Here is a 25,743-nt window from a genome sequence, read left to right as displayed (position 1 = left end):
GTTACTTATCTGTAATAGTAGATGTATCAATTTCAGACTGCCTCGGTAGCAGCCTTTAAGATCTTACAATCCCCTCTTCTGACTCTCTGTGATACGGGACTTGCTAAGACCTTTCCATCAGGGAAAGTCAAACTCCTGTCACAGAAAGTCAGCTGTTCAGGCTTTAAGCACTAAGTAAAAACCAGAAAGACCGGAAGTAAGAATTGCCTGAAACCAACCAACCAATTTGCAGCCAAAAACACTAACACCAATAACCAAAGCCAACCAACAACTCAGCAAAACTGGACACCATTGAACTATATACAAAATAAGGGTGATGGTAGGTGAGCGTTGCCATTGAGGCAGTGTGAAATTCAAATATCTACTGTTACAGGCAAGTCAGACGTACAAAACTGTACTATGTTCATCATTCACATTGCCTCAGTAGCATATGAGTAGATTCCTAAAACTTACCCTACCTCTGATGAGGAAGGACAAGGATCCATGAGCCCCTCAAGAATGGTCCTCATAAAGCCTGCTCTGGAACTTGAGAGAGAATCATGTTTGTCGTACTTTGTAAAGGTATGAACAGAGGATTGGGTTGATGCCTCTAGAATGCTTCTAGAGTCCACTCCTTTCCAATATGCCACCAAAGGGGATAAGGTTCTAGTAGAATATGCTTTAACCTTGTCTGGAATAGATTTACCATGGTGGAACTAACAAAAAACAATACAGACAACAACCAATGAGTAATCATTTCCTTAGAAACAAGTTGTCCCTTCTTAGCTTTGGAATAGGAAATGAACAGCTGTTCAGCTTTCCTGAAGGGCCTAGTTTTGTCAAGGAAGTACTTGACCTATCTGTGAACAAACAATGTATGCAGAATTTCTTTCCTTTGTTTTTAAGTTCTGGAATGAAAAACTGGGAGATTAGAGGCTAGATTCAGGGTAAATTCAGAAACAACTTTACACAAGAAAGGATACTCCATAAAGCAACCTTGTCCTTGCAGAAAACCAGATAAGGTTGGCTCACCATGAAAGCTAGCAACTCAAAGGCTCACTTTACAGATATCAACAATAAGTAAAACATTTCTTCAAGTAACGGACTTCAAAACAGCCTGAGAGGCAGGTTCAAAAGGAGATAAGGTTAATTTCTAAGAACAAAGTTGAGATGCCAAGGAAGAGGAATTTGCTTTCAAGAGGGTCCCAACTGCAACACCTCTTTCATAAACTGTCTGACCATTAAAAGAGACAAAAGATGGGGCTTCATGGGCAGACAAGATGAGACGGCTGCAAGATGTACCTTGATAAATGCATAAGATAAGCCATCATTGAGTAGCTCACACAAATATCTCAAAACCAGAGAGGCAGGCACCATACCAGTACCTCTGATATCGCTTAGGCATCACCTAGAAAACCTCTTCCACATGAAAAATAAAAGTTATGGACTCACAATAACTCCACATCTAAGCTGTCCATTTCCATTCTTCTTCAACTGATCAGTCTTGGATCCATCTTTGGACCCTGCTTGGACACATTTACTTAGACTCTCGGATATAACTCTTGAGCTCCTCCTTTTACTCATAATGCCTCAGAGCCCTGCAACACCTCAGATCAAGTCTGCTGCCCCATAAAACAGAAGAACTGACCATATATAGGGGTTCAAGCAGTAACAGTAATTCCAATGCCACTATCGGGTCACTCCTAAATGAAAGGGGGGGTGAGGAAGAATGAAAATGGACAACATAGATGAATAGTTATGGTGAGTACATAACTTTTATATCTGATATTGTTGTTTTCATTCATTCCTCAACTGATGGGACAGAGTCCCCAGCTATGAGAACCTTGGGTGGCCCTCATGGAAGGATATTCCTGAGTGTCACAGAACCAAAGGCAGCTCTGTTTCTGGTAATCAAATCTAACTTGTAATGAGCAATAAAGGTATGAGCATTAGACCAAATGGCTGCAGCACAAATATCATCAATAGAACCTCTGGACCAAAAAGCAGATGAAGTAGTCATGGATAAAGTGAAGTGGGCTTTTGGAGGTCTAGGCAAAGACAGACCTTGCTGATTGTAAATAAATGATAAGCAATCTGTTAACTACTTTGCTAAGGTAACTTTGGAAAATGTTTTTCTCAACCTATTGCACGCATAGGAAATGAACAACTGACCTTTGTCCTGTGGAAATAAAAATGGAGATGTATATGCACATCAAGAAGATGAAGCACATATTCACCTTTGTTATAAAAATTTGTGAAGAAAACAGGCAAATTGATGACTTGACTAATGTTTGTCTCTGAGGCTACTTTGGGCAGAAAGGATTAGTACATAATGTGACTTTCTTTGTGAAAAAATAAGTAAGGGGATTTTGAAGAGAGTGCATGGAGTACAGAAACTCACCTTGCTGATGTAATGGTGACTAAAAAGGTCACTTTCCAAGAAAAAACTGAGTCAAACCTGCAGTAACAAAGTAAGATCCAAAGGTGGAGTCAGGTCTTTAACTGGAGGCCTAAGCAAAAAAGTGCCTTTAAGGAATGCTTTGCACAGTTTGGAAGAAGCCAGGGGGGAGTTTTATCTCCAGTATGAAAATTTGAAATGGCTGTTAAATGAACTTTGATAGTGGAAAAATAGCCCCTTCTTGAAAAACTGAAGCAAGGAAAACTAGGACAGCAGGAATAGGTGCAGTAAAGGGGTCTAAGTCTCTCTGATGGGCCCAATAAGAAATTATTTTACATTTACTCTTGCAAATTTTTCTAGTGGAGTCTTTTTGGGATGATAGTAATATCATTTGATAGGGGAGGAAAGTCTGGGCTATCTACCCATTAATGGAATTGGAGAAACCATGTGGTCAACATGAGGCCTACAATGTCTATGTGTGCCATTTCCAAGGGATGAGAGATTAGGATCTGGACTACGGTCCAAAATCTAGGGTGGACACAGAAGATGAGACCACAGGAAGGGAAATCACAGTTGACGAGGCCAAAAAGGGGCAATGAGGATAACAGTACTCTTCAACTGAAGTGCTTTCTGGTGAAACTTGGGGATTAAAGGCAAGGGGAGATAAGCGTAAAACAGACCAGAAGGCCAAACATGGACTACAGCATCTCATGGTGACTTCCCCTTGGGGAGGAATCAGGGCAAAGAGCCTGCTGCACTTGTTGATGGGAGAGGCAAACAGATTGCAGCAAGGTTGACCCCACTGACGGAAAATATTCTCTGCCACCAATTGTTTGAGAGAAAACTCGTGAGGCATCAGAATGGACCTGCTGAGTTTGTCTGCTAGCATGCTGGATTTCCCTGGAATGTGCAATGCCATAAGAAAGAATTTGGAAAAGATCACCCACAGCCACACTCTCATTGCCTCTTGGCAAAGAGGACAGGATCAGGTTCCCCCCGTTTGTTGATGTACCAAGCTACTGAGATGTTGTCTGTTTGGATAACAATCATCACCAGAAGAAAGGACTTCTGAAAAGCCTGCAGTGTTAGGAGGACTGCCCGCTTTTCCAGGACATTGATATGTAGACTGGCCTCTTCTGGCGACCACATGCCTTGGAATGTCCATCCCAACAAATGCCCTCCCCCCAATTAGGAGGTGTCCATGATTACCATGGCTACCAAGGGGTGGAAACACAAAAGGGCATCCTGACAAATTTCACTGGACTGTACTCACCAAAGCAGGGAATTCTTGCAACCTGAGAAGGTTTTATCAGGGTGGATAGAGGCTGTAGAAAAACTGACCACTGCACAACTAGAGTCCATTGAAGAGCACACATATGGAACTGAGCAATTGGGACCAAGGTAACAGCAGCAGACACTGATCCTAAAGCCTGAAGGAACAGTTTTGCTGGGGAGAAGGGTGTGAAAGAATCTGTCTCACCTGCAATCTTATGGACAGTATTCTGTCTGATGGAAGAAAAGCCAACTGACTGGTCGTGTCCAGGTCAGCTTCTATTAACTCCAAGAGTTGAACAGGTTCTAGGTGGGACTTGGCATAACTGACTGTGATTCCTAAAGACTGGCATAATTGGAGTAAGTAGTTCCTGGCTTTCTCTATGAAGTGTCTAGTTATGGCGGTGAGGAGCCAGTCATCTAGGTAATGAAACACTCTGAATTTGAGCAGTCTCAGGTGAGCTGCTATCACTGCCATACACTTGGTGAACACCCTAGGAGCTGTGGTGAAACCAAAGGGCAGAGCTCTGAACTAGTAATGACTGGCCCCATCCGAAAGCGAAGATATCTTCAGGAACATCTGTTCACTTTGATATAATATTCTACTTCCTGGAGATCTATGGAGCCATCTCATCATCTTTCTGCAGAAAAGGTAGAGTCAACTGAAATGTGACCATCTGGAACTTGAAGTTCTTTACAAACTGACTGCGACTGCTGAGGTTCAGGATGGGACTCAGGTACCCTGTATTCCCTGGCACTAAAAAGAACCTTGAGCAAGTTCTGAATCCTCTCTGGACTGGTGAGACCTCTTGGATAACTCTTAAGTTTTGCAGCTTTTAAATTTCTAAGGCTGGTAACTCCCACTGACTGGGTGGAATGTCAGGGAGCCTTTTTTGTTTGGCTGGTGGAATTTACAGAAAGGGAATGAAATAGTCTCTGGATATAATTTTTTGCACCCAAGTGTCATTTCTGATTGATGCCCAGCCTTCTGGGTGCAGAGATAAGTGCCCCCCCCCCCCCGAATTCCTCCAAAGTAGAGCAGAGCAGTCAGGTAACCCCTCAGGAGCACTGGAAGGGTTTATCTGAGAAGAAATCTAGAAACCCTCTACCACAAGGATGGCGTCTTCCATTGGGAACAAGTTTTCCCTTGTTAGTCCTGGAAACAAACTTGCGACTTTTGGAACCACATCTTTTCACTTCCATGCTGATTCCTATAAAATTATCTGCAGGGTAGAAAAATGTATCCCCACAACATACAAGGTCTTCCCGTCCTACTCACTATGGAAGAGCATTTCTTTCACTGTTAGGTCAAACAAGGAAGATCCATCAAAGGGATTATTGATGAATGAAGACTTGAAGGGCTCTGCAAAATTGCATAAGCACACCAAAGCATGTCTCCTGACAGCTATACCTGAACCTGTCACCCATGAAGAACCTTCCCCTGCATTAGAAATTAAACTCATGGATGCATTGGAAATAAACTGAAGGGTGGGCAGCTGCAAAGATGGCTGTTTGTGCTCCTCTGCCAACAAGAACCCAGGAAGAGATTTAGAGAGTTCTTCAATCAAGTCTCTCTGTAATCTGGTAAAATGTGCGAAATAACTGAACAACTATACAGCAAAAGTTGCTGATGCGTAAATGGGCTTTCCAAATCATCCATCTCCCTGGACTCTCTGTTAGGATGGTGGACAGAAGAGGTCTGTTCTGCTAGCTCTTTCTCAATGGCTGTTGCCACAACCATGGCATCCACAGGAACTCCTTTATTCCAATGACGTCTGTCTTTGGGGGGGCAAGAAATTTAACAGGGCACTGCAGGATGGGCTCCATGGTATCCAGTTCCTACCATGTCCAGCAAGACACGAGATCTTTGAGGTCATCCACTGGGGGGGGGGGTAACCCAAGACATATATGGGCCAGACCCGATGGCTTCTAGAAACACTGACTCCTCCTGGGAAGGGGGATCAGAAGACCATCCACCTTTATAGCTAAGGATATCCAGAATGTCTCTAAAGGCAATGTCTTCTGGTGAAGATCTTGGGGACCCCTCCCCTTCTTTGAAGTCATTGTCTTCGGTTAAAGATTCCTGAGTTGAATCTATCTGCCTCCTTTTGCATGACAACTTCTGAGGGACCATGTTAGTGGGATGATCTGGAGAGGTATTGGAAAAGAGGGGAAGCTCCTGCAAAGTAGCTGCCTGGAAGCTTAAATGGGCCAGCTGTCCCAGTAGGATAAGCTGATGAGGCTCAGAACTCGGATCCGAAGGAGGTAGACGGGTAGGATCCAAAGAGACAAGAGAAGACTGGACTCTTGGGTGAGAAAAAGCCTTTTCCACCACTGCAAAGGCAGAAGGACTGGGAGAAGCCAGCCATTGCTGGACTCATCAGAGCAGTAGCTACAGCTGCTGCAGAGCCCCGACTCTGCCCAGACTCCTGCCATGAGGGAGGGGCCAGACCTGAGCTATCCAGCACCAAAGTGCTGAAGGAAAGTGACTGCTCCAAAAATTTCTGACTTGAACCCATCCCCCTGGATCTGTCCTCAAATTTTCGAGACTCATCCTGCTGTAGAGGGATTGGCACCAAACAAGTCAGGGATGCGGTCGGAGTTGAAGACCGAGCTGTCTTTGGAGCCAATGCATCACCTCTCAGAATTCTCAGATCCAAGGACTCCAAAATCTCTGGACAGACTGAAGACGGAAAAATAAGTGGAAAAGAGACAAGCTGGAGGCTCACAGAACCAATGGGAGACAGAGACGGTAATACCCCCATCTGAATCTGAGCCCTGAGGAACTTCCGCATCTTCCTATCCACATTGCTTCAGATAGATGCTGATAAGATCTGATACAGAACAATGTGGAAAGGGGAACATGACATTCTCTTTGGATTATCTTGTAAGACGGGTGATCAGAGGCCATGGGGAAATAAGCTCTGGTGAAAACAAGGGCTCCGACTCCTAGGAGATTTCTGTGCCACCAATGTCGGATCTGATTTTTCCAGTAACTTAACTGGCAGCTCCGAATCTGGAGTAGGTTTCGAAGCATGTGCAGAAGAGAGTTTTCTGTGCTCCCTGGACTCCAAAGAAGATTTTTGTTTCTTTAAAGGGGGTTGAGCCCCTGAAACAGAAACAGCAGAGGAAAAAGTGGGCGCAGGAGTCAAACCTTTTAACACTAGTAAACTGCGGTGATCACTCAAGGCCCAAGAATTTAAACCTGGACAAATCTGACAGGAGGTTTCCAGGTGGGCCGGTCCTAAACAATACATGCATTCCCTGTGAGCATCAGAACTGGATATGTTATGCCCACAGGAAGTGCACTTTTTAAAACCTGTTGGCTTTCCAGACATATCAACAAAAAGGTAGAAATACAAGAAAGAAATAAATATTTTTTTCTTTTTTTTTAGAAAATATAAAGAAAAAAAAGAAATACCAGCAATGGCATATAAGAAATAACCCTAAGAACGGGTAGGAAAGTTAAGGCAAGAAAGGGAATTACCCTTGATGGTAAAGCAGCACTCTGAAGAACAGGCAGGAAAACCTTTGAAGCCTAACACAGAAATACTGACAATTAGACAAAAAAGGAAGGAAGGGTAAAATATAAAGAAGTATATGTAAGAAGCAGTATTAAAATTTTCTATTTTAACTCACAACAATAGGTTGGTAAACACCCCTAAGCCTGAGAAAGCATGATCTATGTCTGAACAGTAGAAGCAGCAAACGAGATCTGAGGTATTCCAGGACTCTGAGACATTATGGGTAAAAGGGAATACACTGTGTAATTATTCATAGTTTTTTTAGGAACTGGTTCATTAGACAAAGATAGTTTACACACGTCTTCTAAGGCTAGTAACTGAGGAGAAACAGCCAAAACATTTGGAATTTCATCTGTAATAAGATCAAAAACTCTGCCAATCTCTGGCATAGATCCAGACTGTTTCCAGTCACAAACAACTCTAAGCCTAGCTAGCATCTGTGGAAAGATGAACACTTGCTTAGGTTTTTCAACCTGTTCACCTTCCAAAGAATCAGACTGGATGGACTCAGTGTGTTCACTATTGTCTGCATCAGAGTCCCCATCAAAATCTGCAGTGCTAGACTTATCTCTAGAGAAGGTAACCCCACAGTCATTCTGAATAGGAGCATAGTTTCTAAGATTAGCTGACTGTAAAACACTCTTAGCTACGGAAACCACATCAGCCCTACACATGGTAATAATCTGTTTGTCTGTCCTGTGATGAAGTCTGCTTCATGTTACTACAAACTACACTACAGGACAAAATATGTGGGGAGAGACTAGTATGATATCTGGCAAGGGTCTCTTACTCTAGACCTCTCCTGCATCTGAAGGGTTTGGTTCTCCTGTACCTGAACCAGGTACTGGAACAGCCCTGGAGGATTTGTCTGACCCCTACCACATACCATAGAGGGCTGTGGACTCACACCAGAGGGTGACAGATAAAAAGGTATGTGGTCTGCTGTCTGTTTTAAGGCAGCAATAGATTCACAAACTGTAGGTTGAAGCATGTTTTTCTTGAATTTTTTTCTTTTTAAGTTCAACTAGATTTGATGGAGGGGCAGCTGAATCAGGATCCATCAAGTCAGAGGAAAAAACACAAGCCAGAATAATACACTGACACAATTAAGGTATTGTTGCAGGCAGCAATAATAGAAAATATAAACAATACCCCACATGGTAAATAAGGCTATACTCCATAAAATATAACAGAAACAGTTCAAATTGTTCTAAGCCTTGTTCTACAATCTGCACAGTGTGGAGAACAACAGCACACACAGTCACAGTACCAAGTAAAATTCACTTGTCCAAAGAGTGACAAAAAATCAAAGATATGCCCTTAAATCAGATAGAAATATTTTAAAACAGCATACATAAGAAATTACTTATAGAGATTCTCTTGTGAGAAAAAGAAAAATCCCCACAGAAAATGTAAATAAAGTCATTTGTGGTAAAACTGCGATGTAACAATGAAAACAGCTATAGCAGTATTAAATCAGTGGTAAATATCATATAAATGAAGAACACTGATGAAAATGCAATATTTTCTGTCTGAACTTCGAAATGAAGCAGATAAACAACAGAAACAAGAGGCCTAGTGTTCTTCTGACACCACAGAATCTTCAGTTTACCAGTACATGTCATGGAACACTTTAGAAAAACCACATAACTGCATAACTGATTGAAAGCAGTATTACGCATACAAACAGCACAGTAGTAAATAAGAATTTTCAGAAGAATTAACAGATGTAGTAATACCAAGAATATTAAAACAAAAAGTTAACACACATAAGTGAATATTGGTATTTTGAAATAAAACAGAAATAAATCAAAAGTATATACAAAAAAGAGGAAGGGAAGTTCCCAAATGGATCTTATTTGAGTCTGGAAGATGTAATCATCCAGTGCTGGCTGCCTGAGGAGATTCAACTGTATGAGTTGTACAGCTGACAGTAAAAGACTGAGTAACTGACTAACTGTACCAGGGGTAGGTCTTTTTCTTTAAAAATGTGAGAACACAACAGGTTGAAGACTGGAAAGTCTGAAAACTGCCAAAGAGACCTGGCGCAAGGTAATACAATTCTTCTTGTGAACCCTTAAAACTGGATGAAGTTGAGGCAGAGAAGATGTTTAATTTATTGTGCCTTTTTCTTGGGGCTCTCAAGCCAAATAGCCTTTTAAGGCTAGAATATCTGGACCTCCATGAGTGAGTCTGCCACCTCTTCTCTTACCAAGACCTGATGAACACTATCCTTGTATTCAGTTATAAAGAAGTGGGGTTCTCCCTTCTCAGTCAGCACCTGCTGTTTGTTCTGGCTGGACAATCTGGAATCCTGGCCCTTAGTGGCTTCACACAGGTCCATGCCAGAAGGGGCTGGGAAGGTTGGACTGATTCAAATGAACTATACTTTTTACAAAAAAAAAAAAAAAAAAAAAGGCAAGGAAGGTCCCTAATGGGGTACTTATCTACCCACAAACATTTAGTTGCAAGCAGATTATGGACATTGAAGATGCTGAGGAGATGACGTCTAAATTAAGCACATCAACGAGAAGGAAGTTCTAAAATTTGGCATCTGAGTGTCTTCTTTATACCAGCATGTTCTTATGCTTAAGCGGATTTATGGTGCATGATGAAGGCATCCAAAAGCTTTAGCATACTGGCCAGATATCTAATATCCTTGGCAGAATGGATCTTTATAGCTTTATGCTACTGCAACAGTGATCTACACTCAGAAATTCTTAACTAAAAGATCAGTAGCCTCAAAGAAATCATAGTTATCAAGAGAGAACATCATCCCTCCCTCTATGTGGGAACAATGTGTCTAGCCTTTTCAGTCACAAAACATCTGACCATCTTTGACTTCCTGTTTCTTTACCAAACAAATGGTTCCTCAGATACCTGGTTAAAGGAACTTAACCTTCATCAGCAGATAAATAAGACACGCTGGCATAATGGAGTCCTATCCCAATGTATCTCCCACTTCTAGAACAAAACTCCACTACCTGTCAAGCAGAGTAACACCTTTGCTACCTTCAAGCTAAACCTAAATAATTGAAGGAATGGCTTAAAATTCTCCCCAGTCTATCATGTAATTGACCTTCTTGAGGCTGGAGGGAACTTGTGAAAAAGGGTTTTTGTCTATGCTTGTAAATACCTGCAGACTGATTGCTTCGTACTTTTTTTATCTATGCTTGTAAATACCTGCAGACCGATTGCCTACTACTTGTCTATAAACTTATACTATTCTGTAATAACTGCTTTAAATGCTTATTATGATATGCATATGTTTTTTTCAGTCTCTGCAATTGTTTACAATATCTAATCATTGCTTGTAATGCTGTAACAAATGGGCCAGGTAGTGGTTGAAAAGAGTCATGTATCAGTCCACCCCCCCCCCCCAATTAACACATACATATGTAAATAAAGAAATAAATTAATAAGTAAAAAATATGTATGTTGGCTGTTTGGTAAGTAAAGTGCTGATGTTTTCTTATATTCTTTTAATATGGAACCGAGCATTGGTGGTTCAGTGGTAGAATTCTCGCCCGCCACGCGCGAGCCCTGGAAAGGGGTGGGAGGTTGGTGTAATGGTTAAGTTGCTTACCTTAGAAACACAAGGTGCAGGGTTTGATTCTCACATAGGGTAATTGGCTAGGCTTAAAAAAACGGCGCCTGAGATCAGTTAGCCTAGTATTAATCTATGAATCTATGAATGGTCAATTACATCATGTTCACACAAAATGAGTTCTGGTATGGGGCCTTACTCTGCTTCAACATTTCATAAACTTCATCATGTCTTCTTGAAGAAGTTGGCTGTGTCAGGCTGCTAAGGCACAGATGTTTGGGCATCTCCAAATGCAAACATCAAGGAAGAAATGGATAAAGACTTGAGTTCATCAAGCTTCAACAGCAAGGATTTATCTTGCTGTTCATTAATGTATTCATTCTCTAGTTAGCTACAGAAACCAATGCAAAGTCATGAGGCAGCCAGATCACATACTGGCACTCAATGAATGTAAAGCAAAGAAGCTTGTTCTGAATGTGGCAGCAACTGACTGCAGGTCATACAACACACACATGCACTTATGGCAGTTTGGAAGAGTGATAATTCACCTATGATATATTCTGGGAAGAAACAGCAACACCAGTGAAAACAGACACAAACATAAGGTGGGAATGCAGACTTCATACAGCAGGCATATCTGAATTAGGAATTGAGTGCTGTGAGGTAGCAATATGAGCAGCTGCAGCATATATCTATGACAACGATAATTTTCTAGCTCTTTCATTATCTACATTCTCTCTCATAAAGTCATGTAGCTAAGTTCAGCTCTGAATCATGACTACAAAGTGCGAATGATGATTTTGGTAAACATACTGTCAATAATAACAGACCTGGATTAGAGTAGGTTTACAGCAGGTATGCAAACATTTGGCAGCATTAATAGAACCCTTATACTTCAAAAGGATTTGATGGGCAATAATAACAAATTAATGTTAATAGATCTGGATACAAAAAAAGCATTTTATGGAATGAGTTGGGAATTTATTAAGAGATTTTTTGAGGCATTTAGGTTTCCATATGCATGAACAACCTTAATATTTAAGAGTTAAGTGTGTTGGTCAGCTGTCTAAAGCATTTAGTCTTATAAGAGGAACTAAGCGGAGGTGCCTGCTATCAAAATTATTCTTTGCTTTGTATTAGAACCATTACCCACATATATATAAGGCAATGAAATATACATGAAGAAATGCTAATGAGAAAACTGCCTTGTGTGTAAATGACATAATATTATATGCCAACAATCCAGAAGAAGACATAAAATTATATCTGATAAAATTAAATATTAATACAACAAAATATAAAGTAAATAAGGCACAAACAAAGGCTATATTAATGAATTATGTCACAACAAATTCCTTGGTACAGAAATTTCCCTTTTTTCTGGGGTTATGATAAAATGAGATACTTAGTAATTCAGGATATTGAGCAAGCAGCTAAAAGAAATGTTAGAAGAAATTACTCAAAAGATTACATGTTAGAAAATACAATGGAAATCGGCATTTATTGGCATCAACAATAAGATACAACTGATTAAGATGCTTTTGGACCCACTAGTTCTTTACGTAGCACAGGTTTATATGCATCAACTGAGAGATGTTAGACCTTAGAAAGTAGAATGACACTAATAGGCTATATTGTTTATGGTAATAAGAAAGACACAGACAAAAATGTAATGTACATTTGAAAAAAAAAAATAAAGCACCAATGTTATGGAAGCAGAAGATAAAAAGAAAAGAGGAAAAAAATGGGATGAAGCTAGACATACTTTTGGGTTACTGAATTTAAATCAACTTGCATATACATGTCTAATGTTGGGGTTGAAGGAAGATATGTGAAGGCTGTACAGTAAATTTGTTAAACTTTAAAACTGACGCCAGAAGAAAATCTGCAGACTGGAAAGGAGTAATAAATAAAGTATATAAGGCAATATTAGAGCTAATGAGACAATTTAGAATTTTTGCAAATATTTCTATATCCATATGAGGTTTGAAAAATATTCCCACTGGCAAGAAGCCTATGTTGGTGATGTGATGTCTCAGAAAGAGGTTCTTAGAAGCATATATTTTGGGAATATATGTAGGACACTATGCTAACTCTAAGTCTTACACTTGGAAAATAATTGTTGCTGAATGTGAGTAAAATAACATGTGCTAAAAAGGTGTAAGCATTGCTATCTTTAATGTTGATAATAGCCTCGGAATGCATATCTAGAAAATGGAAAACCATTGACAAATCATAGGTAACAATATGATTGCAGAGATTAAATATATGGAATAAAGAACTATTGGAGGTCAGTAAAAGAACTGCCTATAAAAGATGAGATTCTATAATGGACACTGAACTTGAAGAGGACAATGTTATGGAATAAAGCACCAGCACCGAAGATGTACATCTGTTAATAAAATAGACTGTAATACAACGTATGAAGCTACTAGTCCAATTGTTTAGGATTTGGAATATAGTCAAAATAAAACAATATTGTCTCTAGTTAATACCTGATCTCAAATTATACTGTAAATAGTTAACTTGTGTGTTTGTTTTTGTTTAAGAAACAGTGATATATTCATTTACATGCTTAATAATGACAAGTTATTGAAAAAAAGGTATGTACTCACTGTAACGTTCCATCTGTGCTAACTACTTTCCTTCAGCCTCAACAAATGGGTTTTGGATCCAATGTTGAATCCAACTCATCTGTTACTACAGCTCGTGGAAACCTTCAAGCTCTCGAGCTCTCTACTACCCACAATGCACTGCTGACTTGTCACCTCAGAATATATCTATACCTTTACAGATTCTAATAGACCACAAAGAAGATAAGTTTCATGTGCACATACAGTGGATATAAAAAGCATACACACCCCTGTTAAAATGCCAGGTTTATGTGATATAAAAAAATGAGACCATAATAAATAATTTCAAAACATTTCCACCTTTAATGTGAACTATAACCTGTACAATTCAATTGAAAAACAAACAAATCTGTTAGGGGAAAAAATATAAAAAATAAAAAAAACATAAAATAAGCTGGTTGTATAAGTGTGCACACCCTTAAACTAATACTTTGTATTACAAATAATACAAGTAATGCAAACATGGAAATACCCTGTATTTCCAGATGTAGTTTTCTGCATCAAGCACAATTTCCCTTAAGAGCACACAGGGAATACACTCAGCTCAGGGTCTGGTAAGGCTCAGTAAGGCTCCCCAGTGGCACAACTGTAGAGTTAAGTCCTCAGCCGAGTGTTCAAGCCAAGTCCTCCACCACTCTCTTGGTGAAACCACTGCTTTGTGTCCCTGCTCCAAGTAGCTGACACCCACACTCTTTGAGATTTAATTTGCTCATACACACACACACACACACACACACACACACACACACACACACACACCTGGGAAACACTGTCACAGGTTTACTAACTATGCCTCATTCTGCCCAGACTATAAGGTAATTATTGCCATCTTACACTACCAAGCCAGCTACTCTAAGGCTCTTACAAGGGTACCCAGTTATGCTGAGTGAAATGAATATTAATAAGTTTAATAGTTTGACCAATGCAGCACGGCTTTCATGAGTGGCCAAAGAATCACCATAGAGATACAAGTACTCTCAAAGGTTAAAATATTCTCTAAAGGACCAGCCACAATGAAAAGTTTAAATATACTTAATAATAAATAATAACAGAACATGAAAATACTAAATGCTTATTTACAAAAAACACCAGAGTGTCAACCACAGGAAATATTAAAATAACACAGATGGACAGATTCACACAGATACAGAAAAACAGTACTTAACTAATCTCACTATATTTTCCTGACTGATTTCAACAGTTACAATTCTCTGGTTACTTACTAGAGCAAGGCAAGATGAAGTAGGTGAGTGGTCTTCCTTCTTTTTCAAATCCCAAAAAACAGACTGACATGATACTTCAGTCTCAACTAGTATTAAACATTATTTTAGTGAGGGATTTTAGAATGATATCACATACATCTAGTCATCTGACTTCTGGTTCCCATGTAATCCCCATTGTTAGAAACTGCCAGGATTTCTCATCTATGTATCAATAACACACACACACACACACACACACACACACACACACACACACACACACACACACACACACACACACACACACACAGCCTTGCTAAGATCTGCAGCAGCTCATGGAAGTCATAAAACCATAAAACATTTCCACTCTTCCTACAGGAGCTAATAAACCATACTTCTTACAGACACTGCATCCCTGGCTTCATTCAAAACTGTGAGATAACATTGTTATGGCCTAGGCCCAGTAATTTAATTTCTTGCTATTTTCCAAAGTCAAAGATTAACCTCTTCTCTTCCAGTATCCTCTGTTAAAACATATACATTTAAACAGTTACAATAATGCATGCACATTTCTTTCTCTGTCCAGCAGGGACACTGTTGGTACATTTTCAACACAAGCAGCTTTGCAAATACATTTTCAACACAAGCACCTGTACAAATCAGTTTGATATACACAACATATAATTCTTTACAAAGTTCCAGCTAGCTGCGCTAGCGTATGTTATACATCCACTGCCCTACTTCTGGCATAGCTGGCAATACCTCACGTTGTCACATGCTTCAAACAAGATAACATAGCATAGGGCGGCACCCCTGACTTCTCTCTCCCATGAAACTGTATGTAGCCATTTTTAGGTTAATAATTATCCGCTTCTATCCAAGCAGTTATCTGTCTATGGCAAAAATTATACTTTTGGCCTTCAAGTTAAGAAGCATACATAATCAATTAACTAAATATGTACTAACTCCCCCCAAACAAAACCATAATGGACATATCACTCACCCTTTAGTCCACACCTGAACATATACCCTTAAAGCTGTATGATGGCAGTCACAATCTACATTACAAATGACATCATAAGTCAGTCACTGCCTCACACAACATCAAAACAGAAATGGCAGTATCAAAGAAAACGACACCAGTAGCAAAATGTAAAACAAACAATACTCAATTACTTATTTGGGAATGGAAAAAAAAGAGCTCCTATTCCTCCAATTCATCACAAAATAACCACTTGATAATTACAACCAAATAAAGTGACTCATGGTTGCTACAACTCAGTCATTTCAACTCAGAAGACAGTTCCCTCCACCAAACTTTGAAAGACAATACCTAAATTCCATTTACTGTAAGGAGAACCTCTATTACATGCTACTGCACTTTTAACTGGTGTGGTAAGAGAACTGCTATAATGGTCTTCCAAAATCACAGACAGTGCAGCAAAATTAATATTTGCTGGTAATTATGGCTGAGCAAAGTACAGAAATTTTTAAAAATATACCTCAAATATTTCTCAGACCTTACCTCAAAGCAACTTAGCCATCTATCTGCAAAATATAATTGTAACTTTAGTAAAAAGTTAATTGTTGAAGTGTCACAGCTTTTGACTGTGGGACAGCTGCACTGTGACCTTCATTTTTCTCTATGTACCTCCTGCAGCCTTAATTGGGCTGCTTAGACTACATCACCACATGGGTGTGGCTTTAATGAGAGACAGCATAAAACAAATCTTCGCATTTGTTCAACAATACCTAGCAACCTTTCCTAGTCAATCACTTATAGTGCATACTATCCATTGCCACATTGCCAATTAGTTACACAGATACCCCACTAATAACAACTTATACTGTACTGCTCAGTAAATTGTCACATTACATGACTAACCTAGTACAGTACTAAGGGGGGAAATGTGTGCATCACCGTGTTCCATAATCCTATGTAATTTCTCTTTGCTTAGTAGGAAATGGGCTGTAAAAAGACCAACAGCATATCTAGCACAGTCAGTCAGACTTTATACAAACATATATAACATAATACAACTATTTAGTTTATTTGCCACAGACAGGAGACAAAAGAACCCTCTTGCAATGCATAGATTTATCTTACAGAAGGATACAGCAAACAACAGCAATGCATTAATAAAGTCCTGAAGTACTGAATTTCGAACTTTTGCAATTCAAACAGCTGATAAGTCTCCTTCCCCATTCATATCTGCATCCTTCTGGTATAAATGCTGGTCTCCTCCTATCTCTCCAGTCCTTTACCCTAAATCACCTGCTTTAACTACTGGAAGTTCAGCCCAGCAATTACCTATATATTTATCCTCTGCAATGGTTTCACGTACCTGTTACAAAAACATCCAGTATATCTAACTCTTCTTGTCTACCTGCTTCCTCCACAAAGCACCACATTGTTACTAATATGACCTCATGCACATCATAGACATGCTATTGATATAATTAGCATATTTCCATTCCCACGACAAAAGAGACCTGAGCTCCTTGGCTCTCAGAAGGATGAACCTTCTTGCTAATTTCTGCTATCAATCCCCTCTACAACATCTTTATAATGTTGTGCTCTTATATACATGCAGTGCACCTCTACTTAGGCTGTAAAGGTAGTTGGACACTTCTTATTGTACACAAAAACCACAAGCACAGCAGGCTAAGCACACTAAGTTTGTACCCCTGCACTACAGAGTTCCACCATAATGGTGATAAACAACTTCCCTTTCTTGTAAGGCAGTACAGTGAAGACTGGCACACATCTCATATTCTGCCTGGCTACCATCAGCTGCCCCTTTCTTCTAGTCTTCTGAAGGAAAATTACCTTTTTCAGGAAGCAGAAGAATTTATAATGTGTCCAAAAGAGACCTCCTGGCTTGATTTTATCCACAATATGGGCATTGTTCAACATCAGTATGGTGTGCAAGTTAAGACTCAAGTTTCCTGATAGGTTTATCAGCTACAAAAGACAATGTATTCTGATAAAACACTCTTTCAGTCAACTGCATACTGTCTCTCCTATGTCTGCTTCCCAAATTAACCACATTCCAGATTAATTCCTTTGAACTATGATGACCTGATTTTTCACAGCTGTGCACTTTCTCATCTTGACCAACATTTTCTCTTGTTTCAACCTTATTTCAGTCACTTCATTTTCCATCCTCTTCACAATTTGTCCTTTCTGCTCCAGGCTATTCTTAGAATAATTTATATATGCAGTAACACTTGACTAGTATATACATTATTTTACTCTCCAGAGTCTCTTCATGGCCAGCCATCTCACCATCAGCAGCCAACTTTCTTTTAAACAGCACAACAAACCAAAGCAGTTAAGTGGAGGAATTTTCTACAGTACCCTTTTATCAGCATGCAGAAGCACTTCTTAAAAAATGTCACTTTTTAGACAGGATTGAATCAAGGAAGCTTAGGATAGAGCTTAAGAACAAGGCATATGTCTATATATCCTAAAATGAAAAGTTATGTACCTACCATAACGTTCCATGTTAGTTGTCTTCTTCTCGCCTTATTTCTTGCTGGATCGGCTCCGACTCGGCCAATACTAAAGCTCAAGAGCTAATTCCACCGGCTCGAGACTCCCCTATATCCCACAATGCTAGGCGGTAACTACTCAGATCTCGTTTGATAGCTAAAACCAAGCAGTTCTAGTCTCCATAGTATGGAGAAGAGAGAAAAAGAACCCACCTCTATATAAACCTGTATGTAAGCTACCACAAACATAAAAGGGAGAATAGAGGTGGTAGAACATGTGGGAAGGAAGCCCCAATGGAAGATCCCAAAAATTCCTATCGGTCTGTCCAGGCTGGGGGGAAGGAGGGTGGGGCCTTAAGAAAGAAGGCGAAGAAGACAACTAACATGGAACGTTATGGTAGGTACATAACTTCTCAATGTTAAGTTGTCAATCTCGCCTTCATTCTTGCTGGATGGGACCGCGTCCCTAGCACCTTACCCCGGGTGGCTTATCGGAACAGACTCTTGAGAACAGTGGAACCAAAGTTGGCCCGGTTTCTGGAGGCCATATCCAATTTGTAATGCGAGATAAAAGTATGAGGAGAAGCCCATGTGGCTGCTGCACAAATGGAATCTATTGGTAGCCTGTCCTGAAAAGCTACAGATGTAGCTAATGCCCTGGTTGAATGAGCTCTAGGTCTTGAAGGCAGTTTTTGATGTCTGATTTCATAGATGAAAGTAATTACAGAGGTAAGCCATCTTGAAAGGGACACTTTAGAAACTGGAAGCCCAACTTCCCTTCCGCATAAGACAGGAAGAGCTGGTCAGATTTCCTGAACTGTTTAGTTCTGTCTAAATAATATCGAAGTTGGCGATGAAAATCTAGAAAATGTAACTTTTGTTCCGACCTGTTGGAATAATCAGGGAAGAAGACAGGGAGATCGATAGTCTGGTTTAGATTTGCCTCAGAGGAAACCTTAGGCAAGAAGGACGGATTAGTCCGGAGGGACACCCTGTCTTTATGGAAAACTAAGTAAGGAGGACGACTGCAAAGAGCATGAAGTTCAGATACCCTTCTAGCTGATGTTATGGCTACTAGAAAAAGTGTTTTCCATGAGAGCAACTTAAGAGGGCATGAAGCCGCAGGCTCGAAGGGGGGGAGAATCAAGGACGCTAGGACCAAATTCAAGTCCCACTGAGGTGGGGGATCTTTGATTGGGGGCTTGAGCAAAAAGACACCTCTTAGAAAGGCTTTGCAGAGTTTATGGGACATGATACTGGAGTCCGAGACACCTACATGAAAGTTAGATATAGCAGCTAGTTGTACTCTAATGGTAGATGAGGAAGAGCCTAAATGAAAGAGCTCTGCCAGGAAGTCTAGGATAGACTGGATAGGTGCAGTGAAGGGGTCTATATTTTTTGATGCTGCCCAGAAGGAAAAACGTTTCCACTTACTATTGTAAATCCTTCTGGTAGAAGACTTGTGAGAGGCTATCAGGATGTTACGGACCAAATGAGAAATTAAGGGAAGCCTGGCTAGGGTAGGAATCGGAGAAACCACGCTGTGAGGTTGAGTGGTGCAGCTGGCCCGACTGGTGGGTCAAAAGATCTGGCACTGGGTCCAGATGCCAAGGCTGCTCCAAGAGGTAATGATGCAGGAACGGAAACCATATCTGTCAAGGCCAGTAAGGGGCAATGAGGATCATAGTGACTCTCGAGGCGATAGCTTTCTGAATTAATTGAGAGATCAGTGGAAAAGGGGGGAAAGCATACAGAAGTCCCCGGGGCCAATCGTGGACTAGAGCGTCTCTGGTGGGTTGGCCTGGTAGAGGGAAGAGGGTGAAGAAATCATGACACTTGCTGTTTTGGGGAGTAGCAAAAAGATCGCAGCAAGGCCGGCCCCATCTTCGAAAGATTTCTTCCAGCACTGATTTTTTTAGAGACCACTCATGAGGCATGATAATAGCCTTGCTCAACTTGTCCGCAATTACGTTGGACTTCCCGGCAATGTGCATTGCTATCAGAAACCGCTGAGAAGAAATCGCCCACTGCCAAAGTCTGAGTGCCTCTCGACATAAGGGATAGGACTTGGTTCCGCCCTGTTTGTTGATGTACCACACTACGGACATGTTGTCCGTCTGAATTGCAATAGTCCCTGTGGGAAGAGAGTCCTGAAGGGCTTGCAACGCTAAAAGCACTGCTCTCATCTCTAAGACATTTATGTGCAAGTGGCACTCAAAAGACTGCCACGTGCCCTGGACTGTCCTGCCCTGATAAAGCCCCCCCCCCACCTGATCAGGGAGGCGTCCATTGTCACCATGGCGATTGCGTGGGGAGGGATGAAGGGTCTGCCCTGAAGAACTTGAGGTGATGTCATCCACCAAGACAGGTGATTCTTGCATGATTGGGTTAGCAAAATGATGTGAGACATCGGGAGCCGTTGGAAGGACCATTGAGAAAATAGCATCCACTGGAGGATCCACATGTGAAAACGAGCTAAGGGGAGAAGTGTAATGGTAGCCGCCATGAGTCCTAATACCTTCAAGACTACCCTGGCTTTGATCTTGTTGCACTGAAGCAGAAGGTAAACGTGTTTGCGGATATCTGATACTCTTTGCTCTGTCAGTCTGGCAGAAAGATGAACTGTGTCTATGGTGGCACCTATAAAGGTAATAGATTGACAAGGCGACAAGGCAGATTTTTCGAAATTTACTGAAATGCCTAGAGCTTGGCAAGTTTGAATGGAGAAGTCTCTGGATAGAAGAAGTTGACGCTTGGTGGTGGCAGTAAGGAGCCAGTCGTCCAAATATGGAAACACCTGGAATCCTTGACGTCTCAAGTGAGCCGCGACCACTGCCATACATTTGGTGAACACTCGGGGGGCTGTAGTGAGACCAAAGGGCAGGGCTCTGAACTGGTAGTGACTGGCTCCCAGCCTGAAGCGGAGAAACCTCCTGGAGCGTCTGTGCATTTTGATATGATAGTACGCATCCTGAAGGTCTATCGAGCACATCCCGTTGTCCTGACCCAAGAAGGGTAGAATGGAATGTAGCGTGACCATCCGGAATTTTGTTTTCTTCACATACTTGTTTAACTTGCTGAGATCCAGTAATGGTCTCCAGTCCCCTGTTTTTTTTTTGGTACCAAAAAGAATTTGGAGTAGATTCTGGATCCTTGCTGTTCTGCTGGGACTGGCTGGATAGCTCTTTTTGACAGCAGCTTTGATATTTCTAATGCTGCTTGTTCCCTTAGACTGGGTGGAACATCTGGAAGGGATCCTTTGGGTTGGTATGGGATGTGAATAAAGGGGATTTTGTAACCCTTGGATATGATCGACTGTACCCATTTGTCTCAAATGAGGGAAAGCCAGGCTTCTGGGTACAATGATAATCTTCCCCCGACTGCCTCCGAAGGTGGACAGCCGGGCAGCTCCTCAGGGATGCTGAAAGGGTTTATCAGAGATAGTCTCTCTGCTACCCTGGTTTTGCGGACCACCTCTGCCCCTAGGGTGGTGTCTATTGTTGTTCCCCCATCTGCCTCTAGAGGGGAATCGACTTTGTGCGTCAGATGAGACTCCCTGTGGTTTGCGGAACCACATTCCCCCCCCTCTGACCTTTGGGATAAGGTCTGGAAGGGGTAGAAGAACGGATTCCCACGGCAGAGAGAGTCTTACCTTCCTGCTCGCACCTAGTCAATGTATCCTTCACCTGAGGTCCAAACAACGTTGAGCCATCAAAGGGGGAATTGGTGAAGGATGCCTTGAAAGGGTCCGCAAAATTGCAAAGCCGCATCCAGGCGTGGCGTCGTAAAGCTACACCTGTGCCTGCGGCCCTACTCGCCCCATCGGCCGCATATGAGATAAGCCGCATGGAGGAGTTGACAATCGAATTCAGGGTTGCCAACTGGGAGTTCATTTTGTCTTGGAACCCCTCAGCTGTTGGATCCTGCATAGCATCACCCATATCCTTGAGTAAATCCCTCTGGAGATGGGTGAAGTGACACAAGTAGTTCAGCGACCGCATGGCAAAGGTCGCTGAGGAAAACATCTGCTTACCGTACCTGTCCATGGTCCTAGACTCCTTATTAGGAGGATGGACAGGTACCGAAGGATCGGCTAATTCCTTCTTAGTGGCTGCAGCCACCACCATGGCATCAACAGAGACACCTTTAGATAAGAACTGTTTCTCTTTCGGGGCAGTAATAAATTTTGACGGCCTCCTTGGGGTAGGTTCCACCGAATCAGGGGCCGTCCAAACCTTCCTTACCACCACTTCCATGAGGGGGTCAAAGGGAGGAGACACCCAGGAGGTGGAAGGGCGAGAGCCAAATGCCTCAAGGTAGACCGACTCATCCTCTGAAGGGTTAAGGGCGGGCCAGTTCCCCCTCTGTTTAAGGATTTCAAGGATGTCAGCAAAAGAGACATCCTCAGAGGGGGACCGAGGGGAACCTTCAGATTCCTCCAAGTCAGTGTCCGAGGTGATAGACTCAGGGGAGTCAATGTGCTTCCTCTTGCACTGTCTCTTCTGAGGGGGTTCCCCTGCCGGATCAGGAGAAGCCTCAGAAGAAGAGGATATTCCCAATGGGGAAACCTGAGGGGCTGGCTCTCTACGGTCTGGTATGAGGGGGTGGGTAGAAACCACTGCAGGCACTGAAGAGGGAGGAGCTGATGGAGCCGACCGTGGGGTAGACATGGGGTCTAGCACGCTCTGCATGACCTCGAAGGTGTCCCGATCAGCCAAGGCAGAAGGTCCCCACTCCGAGGAGACAAGGACCCCCCCCAGCACCGACAGGGACGGCTCCGAGGCCGATGTCGGAGCCGAACTCACCAGTGCTGATGCTCTGAGAGGGAGAACGGGGTCAGACAATGGTCCGATGCCACTCGCCCCCTCGGAGCCGACGAGGGAAGCCCGGAACCGAGATCCCTCCAAAGAGGAAATCGGAGCAGATGAAGGAGCCGAAAGGGAGGGTATCGGCTCCGACGCACTGACAGCCACGGCTCCGACGAGCCCCGGCTCCGAACTCAAAGGAGTCGGAGGAGGAACAGAAGCAGGGATGGGAATAGCCGCTGACTGTTGAGTAGGGTTATGCAGCATTTGGGCCAGTGCCTCGGACTAAGAAGTCTACTCACCACCCTTTGTAAGTCATGGTCGGACAGCCTGGAGGACCGAGAGGAATGGGACCTATGGCTCCGCTCCGATAGAAGAGGGGATCCCGGGGCCGAATAGATGGAGCCGATGGAAGGGGACCTCGACCTCTTCTTAGAAGGTGGCTCCGATAAAACTATCGGAGCCGACTGAGTCTTAGCACCTTCGGCTCCGGCCGGAGCCGAGGTAATGGTTTGAGTCTTCGTAACATCGACTCCAGCCGGAGCCGATGTTGAAGCAGCCTTAATGCTCCCAGCGGACGGCTGTGAAGCTGGAGCCGACGGCCTGGAAGTCTTTGAAGGCTTCCCCGACGCAGACTGGGTCGAGGGGCCTTCAGGCTTTAATAAGTCTCGAAGAATAAGTTTATTTTTGCGTTCCTGCAGGACTCTCAGGCTGAATGCATGGCAAACAGCACAAGAGTCCTGCAGGTGCAAAGGTCCCAGGCAATAAACACAAGAAGTGTGACCGTCTGTCAGAGACATTTTCTGACAGCACGAGTCACACTTCTTGAAGCCTGAGACCTTGGAGTCTTTCGACATCCCAGAAAGAGTGACTGTATACAAAAAAGACACAGACACACCCTTTAACCAAAAAGAAAAACCCAATCACACTGAATGACAAAGGGAAAAAGGGGAGAGGGCCAAAGGCCTAGAACTTAAAAAGGGAATAAAAAGGGAATAAAAATGAGGGAAGACCCGATTTAAACTAAAGGGATACCCTGTACTATAAACTAGACTAAATAAAAAGGATAGGGGTAGATATTTGAATTTTTAACTAGAAAACTCTCACTAACCTGCCAGAGCCGGTAGAAGAAAGCACCTCGCAGCTAAGCGGCAAACGAGATCTGAGTAGTTACCGCCTAGCATTGTGGGATATAGGGGAGCCTCGAGCCGGTGGAATTAGCTCTCGAGCTTTAGTATTGGCCGAGTCGGAGCCGAGGATCGGCTCCGAACCCATCCAGCAACAATGAAGGCGAGATTGACAACTTAACATTGAGCTTTAACACTGCTAACCCTTATTAAATCTCATTTTTTTTTTGTTTCAGAGGTTTCACGGTTTGAAAAGGGGAAAGAAATTAACAATGTGGTACTTAGTAGAAACCTTAAACCAGACACAAGGGACATGGGTAGATACCAGAGAACATTTTAGCCAAGTGCAAACCAGTAAGATATTGTAATCACCTGGTTAGGGCCTATTTCAGGATTCAGTCGCAAAGAGTTACAAATATGCTAAGCATTCAGATATTAGGATTACCTCTCTCTCTATATATATATATATATATATATATATATATATTTACACACATACATATGTGTGTGTGTGTGTGTGTGTGTATATATATATATATGTATATATATATATATATATATATATATATATATATATATATATATATATATATATATATGGTTATCTATTATATTCTCGAAAGCCGACAATGTCGAATCCAACATTGTTGACATGAGAATAGCGAAAGTGCAGAATGTCGAATGGGTAAACGGAAATCTCCGTAAGGGAAGATTTCCGTTTACTTTAATGTAGTGCAGTCTTGGAGTTGGTATATTTAAGTAGCGGGGGGATTGCCCCCCTACCTACACCCTTTAGATTTTCTTTTTCTTTTTTTATTTATTTTTTCTGAACATTCGAAATGTTAATGGTTCGATCATTAAAGGTCAACCTTTAGTGATTCGAATCATTAAACTTTCGATGTTCTAATATAGACCCTATATATATAAATAAACCACACAGTTATAAAATGGTGACAATGTCTCAAATGATAAATTGTTCTACAACAATGTCAGTCATGAAAAAATTAACTTGTTGATTCTGTGTCTATTTCCATTCCTCATAATCATGATATACATACTGTATCTTATCTGCATATCTTGTTTTTTTTCTCAATTCACAGTACTCTACAGATGACATAAGCATAAATAACTATAATGTACCTTTACATTTTTTCCAAGGTCTTTGTGGAATACAACATGCCTGGGATTACTAGCAACCCCGATGTCAAAAGCTTCTCTGATTGGATGAAGTGAGTTCTGGATGCGCATACTGACCTTCTGAAGAACCATTTTCTCGGCTGTTTAAAGAAAACAAAACAACTGGAATTAAATGAATATATAAAAAGGTTTCAAGCTAAAAGACATGCAATTACAGCTTTTTGTTTACTTGTCAGCCTAGAATGACAAAGTCCATTATCCTGTTAAAGAGGTTAGCTAATTTGGAGTCTCACAGCACAGTATTTACACACTTTTTTCTAACCACTAATTAACGAGGCAGACCTTAGAATGAATGAAGGACAAAAACAACTTCCATAGCTGTAGCATACTTCCATTCTTGCAAAAACTGCACATCACTGCAAAAATATTGTTCTAAAATGTTATACCTTAACAGCTGTTGCATCAAACGGTACATACCATGCATAAAGTATCAAGAAAAAAATTAATATGTACACATAAAGAAAAACATTGACAACAATTCTTGATCTTCCAGAATACATTTGATACAATCAACATTAAAATGGAGAAATACTGAATTTGTGATTCAACAAGTGGCTTTGTAAA

The 25,743-nt window shown here is 41.6% G+C and overlaps 1 long non-coding RNA gene across 1 annotated transcript in view; it reads right to left on the bottom strand.

The window, feature by feature from the left end:
* Window positions 1–25,743, bottom strand: part of LOC122800039 — a 545,736-nt gene that overhangs the window by 178,289 nt on the left and 341,704 nt on the right. Inside the window, exon 2 of the long non-coding RNA XR_006364522.1 lies at window positions 25,123–25,259. This is a non-coding gene — a long non-coding RNA (uncharacterized LOC122800039). The remainder of the gene's footprint in view (window positions 1–25,122; window positions 25,260–25,743) is intronic.

Source organism: Protopterus annectens, chromosome 4.part0, assembly GCF_019279795.1.
Source record: "Protopterus annectens isolate FY-2018-M chromosome 4.part0, PAN1.0, whole genome shotgun sequence".
Lineage (NCBI taxonomy): Eukaryota > Metazoa > Chordata > Ceratodontiformes > Protopteridae > Protopterus > Protopterus annectens.
The sequence above is the reverse complement of the archived record's forward strand: the minus strand, read 5'-3'. Positions and strand labels throughout refer to the sequence as shown.